Source organism: Kogia breviceps, chromosome 8, assembly GCF_026419965.1.
Source record: "Kogia breviceps isolate mKogBre1 chromosome 8, mKogBre1 haplotype 1, whole genome shotgun sequence".
Classification (NCBI taxonomy): Eukaryota; Metazoa; Chordata; class Mammalia; order Artiodactyla; family Physeteridae; genus Kogia; species Kogia breviceps.
In genome coordinates this window covers 75,784,546-75,799,139 of record NC_081317.1, presented here as the reverse complement: position 1 = coordinate 75,799,139, position 14,594 = coordinate 75,784,546, and the positions used below count along the sequence as shown (strand labels likewise).

At 40.5% G+C, this 14,594-nt stretch overlaps 1 long non-coding RNA gene across 2 annotated transcripts in view; it reads left to right on the top strand.

Annotated features, from left to right (window-relative positions):
* Positions 1–290: 290 nt before the first annotated feature.
* Positions 291–14,594, top strand: part of LOC131761713 (uncharacterized) — a 122,861-nt gene continuing 108,557 nt past the window's right edge. The window contains exons 1-2 of one of the 2 annotated variants that reach the window (XR_010841601.1): positions 291–556; positions 3,816–3,886. This is a non-coding gene — a long non-coding RNA (uncharacterized lncRNA). Of the gene's footprint in view, positions 557–601; positions 770–3,815; positions 3,887–14,594 lie in introns of those variants that run through there. The other variant, XR_010841600.1, reaches the window with a different exon arrangement.

The window sequence follows — 14,594 nt, the reverse complement described above, 5'->3', positions numbered from 1 at the left end:
ATCAGCAGGTGGTGGCTGGCACATTCCCCTTTGATTTTGTGGCTCAGGAGCATCAGGCTAAAACCTAAGCTGAATAAACATCATATCATTTGGCACTGGCAGCATTCCTGGTAGCCCGGGTCAGGCGAGGTTTAAGGAGGATTAGGTTTAGATTAGAAAAGGGGTTGAGTTATTTTTTTCCCCTGTGGTCTCTCTTAAGTGCCTTAGGGTTTTGTAAGAGGAAAGTGGGCTGAGAGCCTGGGCTCATTTGCTCCAGAAATAAAAGTGGTGAGCTCGGTGTTCTTTTCTGGAAGACAGGGGTATGTTCTTCTCCTGAATATGGTTTCTCCCATGAGGGTCAAGAGCGCTTCGGATTTGCTGAAAGCTCTAGACCTTTTCTCTAGAAAACTGTGAGCATTTGTGCGCGTGCGCCCACGTGGACGCACACACGGGCACGCTCACACCGGTGCGCGCACACAATTTGACTTCTTCCTGGGGGTTCCTGAAACACTCAGGCTAGAGGAATTTTAAGAGCCTACACAACTCACTGATGGGAGAGACCTCACTCTTCTCCGAGGTGAGCCTTGAGGGGCGGGGTGGTTGTCCTCCCCAGAGTGGCTCCTCGGTGACCACTGGCCGTGCGGCATGGCCCTTGCTGTCACAACGCCGGGTTTCCTTGGCAGTCCGGCCTTGGAGAGGCTGGCCAGGGGCTCTGGCACTTGCTCCTGTTTGTAAGAGTCTTGCTCCACTCCCTGGCGATGGCTTGCAAAGCCAAACCAGCGACACACAGGTGAGTGGGTAGTGGGGGAGGAAAGCAGTACCGCGGCAAACACCCTTTTTTTTTTTTTTTTTGGCGGTACACGGGCCTCTCACTGCCGTGACCTCTCTGGTTGCGGAACACAGGCTCCGGACGCACAGGCTCAGCGGCCATGGCTCACGGGCCCAGCCGCTCCGCGGCATGTGGGATCTTCCTGGACCGGGGCACGAACTCTCGTTCCCTGCATCGGCAGGCGGACTCTCAACCACTGCGCCACCAGGAAAGCCCATGCGGCGAACGCCTTTTGAAGGCACACCTTCTCCTTAGATTCCCGGGAAGATGGCGTGTCCTTTCACCCTGGCGTCTGCCAGCTCCGGCGTTGCTTCTGGGGCAATTGTGGTTGGCTCTGCCCTCCAGGGAAAGAAACTGCTGACTGAATTTTTCCTCGTTCTTCTCTTTCTCAGTGGTGTCCTCCTCACCACCAGCTTTTTTTTTTTTTTTTTTAAAGGGTGAGACTAACATGTTTTTTTCTCAGATAAATGTATGTCCCCACTTAACAGTTAAACGCCAGAGTGCCCAGGCGGCCGTTTACTTGTTGTGTAACAGAGAGCAAGTCTCTCTAACCTCCCTGAGCCTCAGTTTTCTCCAGGGATTAAAACAATGCTGCTGTATGGGGCAGTCATGAAAAATCAACATGGGACAAGTTATTAGCAATTCTCTCACTCTAAGTGAATATTTGGGAATGGTTTACCATTACTGTTATAAGCAGATTCTTATCCTCCAATGGAACATGATTTTCTCTCTAGAAACAACCTTCTAGAGCCTTAAACGCAAGCATAGGCTTTCTCTAATTTCGCACAGGGAATTTCCATTTGCCACGTCTAGGATGAGCAACTACTCAGGTGGCATCGTTTTAGGGGCTGCTAAAGATTCGAATCCCAAATAGTGCTCTTAGCGTGAAGGTAAGGGAACTTAGTGGTCCAACCTAGTCTACTGTGTAATAAATATATTTTAAAACATTCAAATTCTGCTTTTCATTTTTACACCACTGTCACGTAAGTGGAGAATACCATTCTGGTTTCTATAAGAGTTAACATTTGAGCACTTTCCATGTCCTAGTAGATGTCCTAAGCACTTTAACTAGTTTAATCCTTGCCATAACACTCCAGATAGGTCCTATTATTATCATTTTATAAATGGAAACAGAGGCTCAGAGAGGTTAAGTAAATGGTCCAGGGTCACAGAGCTTGTGAGTATCAGAGCTGGTGGTAAATCTTCAGCCTCCTGCTGCTTTGATCTCTCCAAATTTTTATGGGAATGTGTTGCCTCGCCTTACACTCCCTAAAATAATAATTTTCAGTTGAGAAGTTCATCTTTGCTCTCTTTGATAGGCCTGACAGTCTCCCCCTAGCAAAAATCTCAGATGGCTTAACGCTGTCCAGAGCCTCAGATTTATTAACGCAGCCTTCACATTGTTTGTAAAGCTGCTGGATAATTTATTTTTTAACCTCCACGCTGAAGAAAATTATGTACGTGCACACATGCTTCAGTGCTCATCAGTAAGGGGTGAAGAAGTATTAGTGTTTGTGTATATCATCCAAAATGTTTGCTACTAAACAAATAGTTGTTAACGCTGTACACAGACTCAGGTGGTGGAGCTTATAGAACTTACAACATGATCTCCAGCTTATCCTCTCATTTTTTTTTGACCCTGAGTAAGTTTTGGATATGAACTAAATTTCTTTATGTGATATTTTTCTGATTATAAAAGTGTTACATGTCCCTTGTAGGAAATTCAGAAAATATGGAAGAAGCCAGTAAAGAGGGAAGAGATATGGGGACATATGTATATGTATAACTGATTCACTTTGTTATAAAGCAGAAACTAACACACCATTGTGAAGCAATTATACTCCAATAAAGATGTTAAAAAAAAAATAAGCCAGTAAAATAGGGCTAAATTTCTTAGTGTGTGATCTGGGCCCAGAACCAAAGGTCTTTTGGGTTTAGTTAATACCTGTGCAGTTATTTTTGTGAAGAACTACAAAGAAAAGCCCTTTGATTCTAGGGCAATTTTAAGGTATTTTACCATAAGTCATTTTAAAGCAATCAAGTGAGAAAAAAAACAATTTTCTGTGCTCCTCATTGTTACAGATGAGTCTGTAGAGAATTGTTGAATGGGGGGAAAAGTAAGCTTATCACATCCCCAAATGCTGTGTATAATATGGCAGACTGGATTCTTGCTTTCTTTAAACTTCCAAAATGATCTGGAATCTTGAGTTTCCAAAGCTGTGTGTTAAAAATATTTAACTTAGAAATGTGATTCCCTACTCCCCATTTCTCCCCATTTTCCTTCCTATTTATAAAAAATTAAAATACTGTACTTTAAAAAATAAAATTCACGAAAATCAAGTTTTCCATAATCACATATGGACATTCGCAGTACTTAATATTTACATCTCACCTGAATATGAGTCAAAGAATGAGTTACCCCCACATATATTTCTCTCTCACTATATTGGCCAACAAATATTTTAAAATATTTAAAAGTTATTTTTAGGCACTGCCTGCACATGAACACATAATAGAAAAAGATCAGGCCATTTACTTATACATGTTCTCAAATCAACTATCCTGAACTGATACTGTGTGTTCATTATGTCTCCACTGGTATATAAAAAATTAGGTAGATTGGAACCTTATTTTCTTCTTTGGTAGAGAAGAGTTGATTTCATTCTAAACAGCATCGCTTCCCATGTTGTCTGTGGGCCTGGGTCCTGTAAAGCAATTAATGTTTTCAGATTTACAGTACACAATTTCAGAGGCATTACTTGCTTGTGTAATCGCTTATTTATGTAATATTTATTTACTTATCACTTCACTTCATCTGTGAGCCTCAATGTGATTTGTAAATATTAACATATTATAATTACGTTTCATCACAGGGAAAATATGATGTACAGTCATTAGTAGTTTTATACCATTATTAGCTTTGTAGTTGACCTAGAAAGCTGGCATTTAGATTTGTGGTTGTGGTTTCTCTCTAACTTATAGTAAATCATTCTTCTCTTTGTGTCAGTGATTTGCTACCATGTATTGAAAGAAGTCGGGATGATGCCACATTCCCAAGGGATGCCAGAAGACCTCAATGTAAGTTTACTCTTTCTACTATAAGATTTTCATTGTTTTGCTCTTAACTGAGCACATGAAATTTAGGGTCCTCTAAATAACTGATATCACACTTCCTAGAGTGACCTTTGAAAACCAGCCAAACAAACAAACAAAATGTTTAGTATTATCAGCACCGCATTCACCAGGATGAAAAACAATAAACGAGCAAACCAACGTTACTATGACACCTAGTTAGTCTGTCTGGGCTTGTGACCTTTCCCCTTTGCCTTTCTCTCTGAACCCTCTGAACGTTTTGCCCTTTTTCTTCTGAACTTCTTAGGATGGTGGAGCCCCATGTTGTGAATTATGATTTATAATCTCTTGTCTTGTGTTTATGACATTCTGCTTCTTTACAACATGATTTATTGCTGATCTTGTTTTTAACATTTGGACATAATGCGTTTATATTTCAAAGCTGAACATTGTTCTTTGTGTGTTATGTTTGGTTAATCTTGAGCAATGGATCTGGAGAACCACAGATGAGAAGCAGTAATAAAAAAAAAAAAAAAAAAAAAGGTCCCAGAAATGCAGTAGCAGCTGCTATGGTTCAACAGCAGGGATGTGAAAGCTGCGATGCACACAGCCCCTCAGAGTAGGAACTTGTTTGGACTGTGAATCTGAGTAACTCCCTGAACCAGTAATACTTTCCGGGGCCTCTGAGTCTAGGATAAGGATCACCTTTGACTTTATAGTGACTAACAATGTCTGCTTTTCCAAAAGAATGACGAAGGATGGAAGGGGAAGGCACTATTATCTACTTTTAATTGTACATTTTTCCTAGCAGTATGCTAATTTAATAAACAAATACCTGAATATAGCTCAACATGTCAATAATATTAGTCATGTGCATGTTAGCATGTTTAAATGTTGATAACTGTATCATTCTAGCCATTTGGGTTTGCAGACTTACAATACAGATGTGCCCCCATGAGGACATACTGAGATGGTCTTCTCAGATTTTTCAATTTTACACTTAAATTAATATTAAAAGAAGTAATTACATTATAAAATAACAGTTTCCCAAAAGGCTTTTGAGTCCAGGTTCTTACTGTCCTGGAAGGTGGCAATTATTGGTCTTGGATCTTAGACACTGTAATTTTCATTAAGGCTAATTCTGTTCTTGCTTGGTGATCCATCCTTACACTGAATAACCCACTTTCTAGGATACCTTCTTTATAAGTAATAGAAGTTCCTATTGAAGCAATCTAAGACTGGCATTTTATAAATTATTATTATTGAGCAGTCCTCAGTAGAAGTAAAGTGACCGTTTTTCTTCCTTTGTTCCTTCCTTCCTGATTTACACTCTAGTTAAAAGGAAATATATGAGTCCTGTACAGAAACCATGTGGCTAGCAAGTCAGTATTCTATTACCAAAGCTTATGTCTTATCTTTACCTGGTTGGCAATCCACTGAACTCTACCAGGTCAGGGCCTCTGAAAAATATCTTTTGGAAAAAGCACAAGCATTAGATTTAGATGCATCTCTATCCAAATATATCTCTTCCATGTAACTTACCATGTGACCTTGGACAAGTTAACACATGTGTAAAAGGAAGAAAACAATAGCAAACTTGTAGAAGGATTAAATTAGATAAAAGTATAAGTTAAGTACCTAAAATTATGCTTTCTACTTGCTAGACACTCTGTACATAGACCTGAGGTAGTGAACTAATCTGTAAAATGTTCTTACATCTCTCATTAAATCTTCTTTTTCATAATTCTCTGCAGAAGCTTATGAAAAACAGTAAGCTTTTCCTTATGTAAGAATAATCCCCCCTTTCAAAAAGAAAATTGCCACTTTCTCTGTACCAACAATTATTCCTTATTCATCGTACTTGTACCGTCCGAGAAGTATACAATGATTGAAACAGATGAAGAAAAATCAAGAACTGTCCTTACTCAGGTTGGCCACAGTTGACAATGAAATTTCAAAGAGGAATAATATTGTAAGCAGAATGAATTAGAAGATTGAACTGCAAAAGATCTAGAAAGATAAGAAGCCATATAGATACAGCATCTGAAAAATGTAAGATGAAATTCAAGCAAGGTGTTCTAATGTACTGGAAAATGGAAGGGGTTGCTGGACCAACCCCTTATATCACTTAAACTTAGAAGTAATTATGCAGGAAAAATCCATTCGAAGAAGATAAGTTCAAAAGAGGCACTGAAAAAAATGTGATTAATCCTATTAAAAACAGTTGGTAGGGGGGATCAGAATAATAATAAGACTTAACCATTTCACGAAGACCTTTTGTGCATGCCATCTCTGTTTCTCAGAGCAGCCTTGGAAGAGGGGAACCTCACTTATTGTTTTACAGATGTGGAACTGAAGCTCAGGCACAAGCAAGTGACTTGCCCAAAGTCATATAGGTAGTACAGGATTCAAAGTCCATTATAATCTGCTCTGAGGGAAAATCTGATGTGGTTGTTTCACTAAGGACTAATGAGTTTGATTAACTCTATTTCTGATAGAAAGCCAACTATTTTTCTGCCTTGAATATGTTAACCTGAATAATTTAGGAAAATATTTAGAAGCCTTAATTATAGACATTATCTTTCAGGTTATCTTCAGCCTCTAAATGTTTATGTAAATATACTAATTTTGTGAGGGATATATATGTCCCAAAAGAGGCTTCAGATAAACACAACTGTATTAATACCAACTAAGACTTAAGCCCAAACCCATATTGGATTTCCTATCCTGGTGGCCTCAGCTAAGCTATGTCTTCACCTTGGGTGAATAAGTCTTAGTATAAAGGCAGACCGAAGATAAGAGGCTTGATTGCACTCCAAATCACACTGGACATTTGTTGGTCATCTTGCAGAAAATTAAAAAATAAAATTAACTGTAATAACACGTATATGGTAAAATGCACAAACCTTGAGTGTACTTCTTGATGACGTTTTACATTTGTATACACCCATGTAAATTACTGCCATCAAGATATGGAACATTTCTGGTGCCTGCAGGCCTTTTTAGAATATCTGTAAAGATGAACTCTCCTTCTCTAAACCATCAGTGAGGAGAAAGATGGCCTTTGTCTACAGACTTAATTGAGCAGGTAATTATTTTAAAACTGCAGGGAGTCCTTAGATATTCAGAGGGATGCCTAAGCTGACTGTGTGGGTGCATCAGGCGTTTACTGGATCTTGATGTTTCCGGCTGTTGCTCTGTGACGTTTCACCCTTCCATGTCTCTTGTAACTGGTTTCCTCCTGAGGAGCCAGTCACTCCTTCCATGTGGTTTGGACATTTCTCTCCTTTTTTTTGGCTGAGCTGTGGGGCTTGTGGGATCTTAGTTCCGCCAATCAGGGATAGAAGCCGGACCCTCAGCAGTGACAGTAGTCCTAACCATTGGACCGCCAGGGAATTCCCTTTCCACGTGGTTTGAATCAGACTAATCCTACCCCTGGAGCTCCCTGGGTTGGATGAGGGGAAGTAGGCTTAAGCCAATGAGTACACTGTATTCCTCTGCCCACAATAATAGGCTGAGGGATTGGCACGTGATTCACTGGCGCCAGTGCAATGCAGTGAGACTGCTGAGACTTCTGGGATTGAGGCAGGCTCACCCTTTCAGTTGGTGGTGAATGCTGAAAGATGTGAAAGGTTAGTACAGTAATCTTGCAACACGGAGCAAAAGATATCTGAGAGAGAGTCAGTATTAGGGAGAATGGAGCCGATGGACTGAAAGAAGGAAAGCTGATCTGCAAGCAGGGCAGAGTTCCCATATCCAACCATACCTGAAATAAGATCTAGTCCTGGACTTTTATTATAAGACTCAACAGATTCTCTTGCATAAACCAGGTTGAATTGGGTTTTCTGTCACTTGCAGTCAAAATGACCTAATATGTGTCTGTTAGGGCTGAATTATTCTCTATAACAGAATGAGGGGATTGTTTTTTCTTCTTTTAAAAGCGAGTGCACACACAGGGAGGGAGGAATGAAGAGAGGGAGGCCGGAGTGCCAACTGTTGCAGAAAAGGATGGAAGACATTTTTAAAAAGCAAGGATGATGAATATCATATGCATGTTTTTGCAGTCTTTGTAAAGTAACTTTCATCTTTTCAAAACTCTAGTAAAGTTGGCTACATACAAGAATGCCTTGTGTGGACTGTATGTGTGTGAGAGAGAGGGAGGGAGGGAGGAAGAAAGACTGGTTTCTACATTGTATTGACATGGTATGAAATAAGGAAAACAAGAAGTGATGGAAAGATCAATTCCAGACTCAACAAAGTCAACAGAATAGGAACTTGGAGTCAGAGCGGACACTGAGAATATAAGCCCTCCAGAAATGTGTATAATTGTTGAGGAATGCCTTGGACTTTCCACATGGGATAAAGGGTTGAGCCTATCTCCCCTGGATCTTAAGGGGTAAGATGACACCAACTAATTATGGCTTATATTATTCCTAAGTCTGTTTGTTTGACAATAACATTACTTACTAGTAATAATTTTCTTAACTAATTCTAACTTTGGATCAATTAAACAAATCCAAAAGGCTAACATATAAAATTCTGTGTGCAGAGTGAAAAACAGATAATGGGAAGACATTTTCCAAAAATTTCTTGAAATAAGGAATTTTAAAATCAACAAACTATTCACTTTACTGCTTTGCAAAAAGTCAGTTTCCCCAACCCCAAATGTACCCAAAGGGAAACAATATGCAGGCACTTCCCAGTGTTTAATGTAGCTGCCTGTGCATAATGCTAGCCCCAAATGAATTTAACTCACTTTCAGTCCCCTGAAGTGACTAGTTAGCCCCAAATAAGATATTTACCACTTATTGTGAGTAATTATACTTACCACCCCACCCTACCCTGGAGCTTCTTCTGTTCAGGGAACATTCATTAAATTGTAACTGTATTTGATTTTCAGCGAGTACAGAGTAGTATAAGTAGTGTAAAGTAGGCAGGATCTACACCCTCAGAAATTCCATGTGGAAATCATACATATATATGATTAACACATCCTCCACTGGCTAATTACAACTGCAAGAAAGTGATAGTATGTCGTATAAGGTAAGGAAACGGGAAAGCCAGATATTGCATGTTGGTTCTCCAGGAAATGGACTCTGAGGTGGAAATTAGTATGCAAATTGTTTATTAGGGGGTGCTTTAAGGATCAAAACTTGTGGAAGGAAGGGAATGGGAAGGAAGCAGGATTAGGAAGGTCAATCATTAGTGTTGTAATGTCATTTAAATCAAGGTCTAGGGGACCCCACAGGTAGCCCTGAAGCCGGGATGGCTTTTTAGAGTTGTTCTTATTTGAGAGGAGGAAGCATGGACCAATCATTGGATGCTGGCTGCCCCAGGGAGGGACGTGACATTGGGTGGAACAGCCCTGAGGACCGTCAATTGACATCCTTCCCAGAAAAAGCTAGAGAAATAAATCCTTCAGTCCTAGAAGGGGTCTCTGTGGCATGACACACAGCAGCCATACCACCAGAAATTATTTAAGGTTTTGAAATTCAATTAATCTAGTTATGCTCTAGACATATGAACCCCCCAGGGCTCTTGGGGGGTCAGAGTGACTCTCCTGGACATATTCTCCTTGAGCAGTAAGCTTCTTCATTCTTAGCCACCTTATTAATCCATCTAATAAGAACATTTTCCCAGAGAGGGGAACATGGTAGCCACAAGAATAACCTTGCTTGAGATAACGAAGAAATTACTGACATTAGAGCAAAGTGTTTTGGAGTTGATTCTGGAGTCAGAGTGATAGTCCTGTCACTGGAGTGGTCTAAAAGCTTTGCATACTGTTAACTTACTTAGATCTTTGCATGTATGGGGGCACCAAATGGTTGATAATGTCTATCATGGGAAGGCAGCTGAGATGCTGCTCAGTTCCTACTATTTGCAACTTAAACATGTGCTGTCAATGAAGAGAGAAGGTAACCAAGCTTGTGAAGATGCCCTGAGTTCAGAGCTGTTAGTTACCAGCTGTGACTTCATATTTTCAAGTGCATTATTAATGTTTGGATGACTATCTGCAGACACGCAAGAAACATGGAAATAACTGCTGCATCTACTGATTTCACGGATGTGGCTGGAATGTGTCCCATTTCAGGATAATGGGAATGGGCTGTCTGCATTATTGCTCAATTAATTAATTAACATAATGGTCCCATTATGTATTATAATGGTCACATTATAAAGGCCAGCACCTCACAAATGATTGGCTTTGTGTAGCAGAAGCGAGTGAAAATAATACAAGAGACACAGTTGTGGCTAGGCCCAGTGCTAATTAAATTCATAATGACTTAAAAAATAAGAAACATCAGATGCTCTTAATCAGAGATTTTCTCTTCATTAGAGAAATATGCCTTGCCATATTTTTGTCTGAGAACCACTATGGAGTTACAGGGAGTTTAGGGACAGCTCTGAGCAAAGTTAATCATAGCCTGCTCAGTTGATTATAGTATGCTTTCTGTTTGCTTGTCATGTGAGTAGAGAGAGCTTCAACTGCCTGACACAAAAGGACTGGGTATGCCAGAGAATTATGTATTGTGTTATTTGTTAAACTTTAGAAATGAGACCAAGGCTTAATGTTGAAAACCTCTAATCAACATTGGATTGTTCAGACTCAAAGCTGTGTTTATAATAATAGCAGATAGTAGGATGGAGGTATCATCCATTTGCAAGTTAAATAGAAACATTATAATTGAAAGCGCATTAAAATTTTCCCAGATAGAGTTAAAAATTAATAATAACTTGATGACTTTACTGAAAAAAGAGGAAAAACTATTTGTTAAACTTTTTGAGTTGCTAGAAGCATCTCTGTCCCCAATGAACATTGGGCGGGTAGCAACACAAAGTAACTCACCCTAATTTATTACATTCTTCATACTAATAGATGAATAACATCTAAGAAAAAAAGATTATTTTTGCTACCACACTAATAATTGTAATATGCCAAGGTAGGGTGAAAAAACACTTCTTTTGTCCTGCAAATGTTGATAATATTCAGATGTTATCAAAATCTGAATAGAGTACACAGGAATTTTTGCAATTTATTTTAGTAAAGGGTACTAAAGTAAAGTGTTGGTTTTAGAATAGTACCTAAAAACTTTAATGACATCTCGCTTTGTTTTCCCCTGTTCATAAGCTTTCTAGCCACTTTTTTTGATTAGCGTGTGGAAGAGGGGGTATCTTTTATATTATTTATTTTTTTAGCAGATAATTTTTTTAATAGACTTAGTGTTTTGAGCAGTTTTAGGTTCACAGAAAAACTGAGAGGAAGGTACAGAGATTTTCCATATACCTCTGCCCCCATACATGCACAGCCCCCGTCATTATCAGTATCACCCGCCAGAGTGGTACATTTGTAATATCTGATGAATCCGCATTGACATGTCATTATCCTAGAGTTCAGAGTTTGCATTAGGGTTCACTCTTGGTATTGTACATTCTGTGGGTTTGGACAAATGTATAATGACATGTACCCACCACTATAGTATCATACAGAATAGTTTCACTGCCCTAAAAATCCTCTGTGCTCTGCCTATTAGATAATTATTTTTAATAACAAAATTATAATAACAGTAAGCTCCGAAGACAGCTCTTAAAAATCATCAGCCTAGGGCTTCCCTGGTGGCGCAGTGGTTGAGAGTCCGCCTGCCGATGCAGGAGACACGGGTTCGTGCCCTGGTCCGGGAGGATCCCACATGCCGCGGAGCGGCTGGTCCCGTGGGCCATGGCCGCTGGGCCTGCGCGTCCGGAGCCTGTGCTCCGCAGCGGGAGAGGCCACAACAGTGAGAGGCCCGCACAGCACAAAAAAAAAAAAAAAAAAAAAAAAAAAATCATCAGCCTGAAGAAATTCTATCCAGCTTACAAGATTTGGATGACTGTGGCCTATATTTACCATTGTATTCCATTTTCTGAGCTATCAGCATCTCTGATTATAGTTCACCATACACAGGCCAGAAACATCCACCTGAAACAAATATATCTGAGCTTACCCACTGAGGCAGTGGGGTGAAGCTGATTTCTAAGATGACTGTAAAGGGTGACAAGGAGACACATTTTCATTTATACTATTCAGATATGCAGGCAGGAGCCCCTTTTTTGCCCTGCTTTGGTCTATGGCTTAATTCTTCTGTCTAATCTTTACTTCCCTTTTAAGTTACATCTTATTTGATTAAGTGAAACAGAAAGTAAATTAGGAAAAGCCCAAAATACTTTGACAAATTTAGGTCATTGAAAAGGCCTAAGGATTTTTTTCTTTTTATTAAGGTGTCGAGTTCATTCATTTGTTTGCTCATTTGTTCAGTCACTCAACAAGCATACATTGAAAGTCGTGTATTCCAAGCCCTGTAAGGCCCTAGGGGTACAACGATGAGAACATAGTCTTTGAGAAATGGAGGGAAGTCCCTATCTTCTCTCCTCCCCGTCCCAGTTCCTTTATTTCCCCTGGCTGCCCAATACACACATACTTGGGGATAGGCCTGTGGATCTAGTTACCTCCTCAGGCTCCACTCGACATCATTTTAGTGGAATCATTTTATGGCAGGGAGCAGCAATTATTTAGGATTTTTTTTTTCTTTTTAGTGTTTTTGAAAAATCAACTATTCCTTTGCTAGCAGATCTTTCTGGATTTTATGTTACCACACAGTCAATTGCAGTGAATTCATAAATGAAGAACCAGTCTTTGCATCATCAGGGCAGTAGGAGATGTGCCAGTCCTGTTAATCACTTAGTAATTAGTATGTAGGTAAAACGCATCACGGTTGAGAGCAATGTCACATAGAGTACGAATGGGGGAGTCATAAAGACCTGGATTTGAATCCAGGCTCCATCACTTAGGAGCTCTGTGATCCTGGGCAGGCTATTTACCTTTTCTGAACCTTGGTTTCCTATTTTGTAAAAATGAGTGATACTGCCTGCCTCACATATGGTGAGAGTTAAATGTGGGTCTACTTCAAGTTTCCCCAGGTCTTGACAGCCTGAGGGCATGAAACTGATCATCTTAGGGATCCTGTATGAGTTTGCTTGGACTGCCATAACAAAATACCACAGACTGGGTAGCTTCAACAGTGGAAATTTATTTTCTCAAAGTTCTGGAAGCTGGAAATCCAAGATTAAGGTGCTGGCATGGTTGATTTCCTCAGGGCCTCTCTCCTTGGCTTGTGGATGGCCATCTTCTTGCTTCCTCTTCATGTGGTTGCCTCTTTATACAAGTGCACCCCTGGCGTCTCTTCCTCTTCTTGTAGGGTCACCAGTCATGTTGGATTAAGTTCCACCCTAACAGATTCATTTTAACTTAATCACCTCTTTTAAGGGCCTTATCTCCAAATTTTGAGGTCCTGGGAGTTGGACTTCAACATACAAATTTACGGGGATACAATTCAGCCCATAAGAGATAGTAACTTGGATTTTACTGTGTTGCATTCATCTACATAATGCTGGAGTGTAGCTCAATATAAATCCCAGAACGTACCTTATAGGTGTTCATGGCTTTCCAGTTCTTCCACTCTTGGTCTGCCCAGGAAGTCACTTTGAGGAACCTCTCCACCACCGCTCCGGCCTGAGCCCTCAGTGAGGACAAGATGTCTGCCCCTAAGGTTCCCTGCCTGGTGCTGAGGACGCCCGGGCAGCACAGCCCCTTTTGCAGCCTGCACTGCAGCACAGCCAGGCCCTAACTGTGGGGAGAACACCACTCACCCTGCTCTGCATCACGGCCTGTCACCAGGCCTGCAGCCAGGTTGCTTATACCTCTGTGTCTCAGCTTCCCTTGTGAAAACATCTGTTTCATCATCTGTCTGCAGCCTCTTGCCCAAGAGGCTTCAGACAGTATGGAATCAAATGCCATGCTCTGTTCCCTTCCCTAGTCTCTCAACATCAGGCACCAAGTCACGCCACCCCTCCCACTCCAGGTTAAGCCAGAAACCTCATTGACGTTGACTTCTGGTGACCCTCCCTACCAGGTTGTTCACAGGCTCAGACAAATCTGAATCCCAGTTCCAGTTTAGGGCACAGGACTGCTTTACATGTAAACTCTTGCACTTTCCCAACATGTTTATTCAGCAAGTGGCTTAAAGGGGGCAATGCCATTAGTTTCTGATTCTGCTGTCTTTGCCATTGGCATCCTATAGTGATTAAGAAGGTGGGCTCTGCAGTCAGATTGCCTGGACTTGAAATCCTCTTCTGTGACCTTGGGCTGGAAACTTATGTTCCTTAAGCCTCGGTTTTCCTATCTGTAAAATAGGTATAGTAACAGTTCTTACTTCATAGGATTATAGTAAGAATTAAATTGGTGAGAGATGTAAAGAATTCATCCCCATGCCTCGAACACTATGATTCTAATCGCTGTTATCTAATATTCTCTGAGTGCTAATTCTTCTAGGTACTGCTTTCAGGTATTATGACATTTCATTCTCAAACGATCCCACGAGGAAAGTCCCCTTCTGATCTTGATTTTACAGATGAGGAAACAGTTGTCAGTAGTCCGAGGTGGCACAGTTAATAAGGATTCAGTCCAGTTCATTCGGACTCTTCACAGACTCTGCTCTAAGCACTGTGCTCAGTAAGTGTTATTTATTATTACTGTAGTCATGATCAGTTAGTCAACAGATTTTATATAGATGCTAAATGCACTTCAGTAGGTAGAGTGAGAAATACAAAACTTTGGTGTTTTCTTTCAAGGATCTATAATCTCATTGGGAAGACTGGATCCATGTATGTAAAAGCAAAC